The following is a 2,653-nucleotide window of genomic DNA, read 5'->3' as shown; positions in this document are numbered from 1 at the left end:
GACCTAACCACTATTATGGTATCTCCCTGAATATTCTGCCCTAAGAATATGGAGTAGTTTTTTCAAATTCAAACCTAATATGTTGAGGGGGGCCTTGGTTGGAGAACCTCTTGAGCTCCTTTGTATGTGACCAGGCTTTGGTCCACACAGACCTGCCTTCACACAGTTACCGTGATCCATGCAAGGAGCAGAAGCTCAAAGACCTAAAAGCACACAAAACAAGGGGCTGAGGAGGTAAGGAAGGGTGTTCCAGACATAAAACTGATCTTTGAATCTGCGCTAGAGGATGGAGGTGAAGGTAGCAGAATTGAAGAGCATGGTGGATAGGAGCTGGTCTTGCACAGACTAGGAGCAGAGGGGAGTGCAACTTGCTGACTATACCGAGATGGGGGCCATGGAGGTAGCATTCTCTATACTCCAAGCTCCAATAGACTTGGAGTTCCAACAAATTGGAGTCCCCTCCTGCAGGGCCTTCTGGACCATAGAAAGCAGGCTCACAAGGCCTGAGGAGGTGGGTATAACACAAGTCCTCACTGTTGCTCCTTGGTGCATCACCAGTGTCCAAAGCAGACAAGAGTCCAGGAAAGTCCCACCACGTCAATGACTGGCTGTGTGGTCACAAAGGATGTCTGTCCTTTCAACTAGTAGCAATTTTTCAAGCTCCTAATACTGATGAAAAATACTAGATTTCAGCAAAGTAGTAGACAAGACCTCTCTTCCCAGAAGACAGGCCAAATCTTCCTTCAAGTTGTTGAAACCTGTAGTGCTAAGGAGTCAACCGCAAAATGGTTCTGGCAGCCTTAGGAATTCCACCCCACTTCCCTGAGGTCAGCCCAGCCAAGGGTGTTTTCCGTTGTAACCAGCAGGTTCCTGGGGGAAGTCCGGATCTCCAGGGCCCCATTGCAAAGACCCAATTACCGGGAACTGGGCAAAAACCTTGAGAGGCAAATTTGCAAAGCTTGGACTGAGCCTGAACTCCTATGTGCTTTCCAGTGGTGTTCCTCTAACCTTACTCTACTGCGTTGGTGAAGTGTTAAAGTGAATCCCCTGCATGAAACTGATCCAGGAAGATGAAGTCATTACTGACAAGCCCAGACACTTTCCTTGTGCTGCCCCTGATCCTTATCAAAGGCAAGATTTATCAAGTGATAGAAGTGAAAACACAGGGAGGGGAGCGGCGCGGGTGATGCGGGCCTGGCCTTGGCGCCCCCGCGAGCCCCGGGCCGGCGACCCCGCCCGGTGAGTGGGCCCCGGGGCCCGAGCCCATGTCGGATGCCGCCGGCCACGCGTGCACGCGGTGCCTAAGGATGATGCCCACGTCGCGCTGCTGAGCTGCTGAGCCTCGCGCTCTGCATCTCCCTGGCCTTCTGGGTGGTGTCTCTGACCGCCAGCACCTACTACGGCAACTTACACCCTATTTCTCCTTGGCGTTGGCTGTTCTCTGTCGTCGTTCCTGATTTGATCGTCTCCAATGGCTTTAAAAAGAAAAGTCTAGACCACAGTGGGGCCTTGGGAGGGCTTGTGGTTGGATTTATCCTAACCATTGCAAATTTCAGCTCTTTTACCTCTTTGCTGATGTTTTTCCTTTCTTCTTCAAAACTCACTAAATGGAAGGGAGAAATAAAGAAGCGTCTAGATTCAGAATACAAAGAAGGTGGGCAGAGGAATTGGGTTCAGGTGTTCTGCAATGGGGCTGTGCCCACAGAGCTGGCCCTGCTGTACATGATAGAAAATGGCCCCGGGGAGATCCCAATAGATTTTTCCAAGCAGTACACCGCTTCCTGGATGTGTCTGTCTCTCTTGGCTGCACTGGCCTGCTCTGCTGGAGACACCTGGGCTTCAGAAGTGGGCCCGGTTCTGAGTAAAAGCCCGCCGAGGCTAATAACAACCTGGGAAAAAGTTCCAGTTGGGACCAATGGAGGGGTCACGGTGGTTGGCCTTGTCTCCCGTCTACTTGGCGGTACCTTTGTGGGCATCACCTACTTCCTCACACAGTTGGTCTTCGTTAATGATTTAGACATTTCTGCTCCCCAGTGGCCAATTATTGCATTTGGGGGTCTGGCTGGATTACTAGGATCAGTTGTGGACTCATATTTAGGAGCTACAATGCAATTTACTGGTTTAGACGAAAGCACTGGCATGGTGGTCAACAGCCCAGCGAATGAGGTGAAGTACATAGCGGGGAAACCCATTCTTGATAACAATGCAGTGAACCTGTTTTCTTGATAACGACTGAAGAAAACAGGTTCACTGCATTGTTATTGCCCTCTTACTCCCAACTGCTGCTTGGGGTTTCTGGCCCATGGAGTGAACTTTTTTTTTCCTTTACAAAGGTTGAAAACTGGCAAAGTCAGCTAAATTTGCAATTCCAAGTTTCATCCTAAGAAGAATAATTGTAATGGCAAAGAGGAAAATACCAGCGCTTCCCATATTCCATTGTGATGAAATTCCACATTTTTCCTCTCATTAACTCCCCTGTAACAGCTGGCCTCTTTGTAGTGAAAGAGATGTGTGCATAGACCTTATTCATATTTTTCTTCTGAATAGAGCTTCTTAAGCAATGAAACTATAATGTCCCTATATATTGCTGAGCTGAAAGTTCCTACGTGGTAAATACAAATTTTGTTTTGTTTAAACCAGTCTAGGGACTAAA

At 48.6% G+C, this 2,653-nt stretch overlaps 1 pseudogene; it reads left to right on the top strand.

Moving 5' to 3' along the window:
• Positions 1-385: 385 nt before the first annotated feature.
• On the top strand, positions 386-2,338 carry LOC140596391 (transmembrane protein 19 pseudogene; annotated as a pseudogene).
• The last annotated feature ends 315 nt before the right edge of the window (positions 2,339-2,653 follow it).

This window comes from Vulpes vulpes, unplaced genomic scaffold (genome assembly GCF_048418805.1).
Source record: "Vulpes vulpes isolate BD-2025 unplaced genomic scaffold, VulVul3 Bu000000642, whole genome shotgun sequence".
In the NCBI taxonomy this organism is placed as follows: domain Eukaryota; kingdom Metazoa; phylum Chordata; class Mammalia; order Carnivora; family Canidae; genus Vulpes; species Vulpes vulpes.
This window is presented reverse-complemented; position numbering and strand designations above follow the sequence as displayed.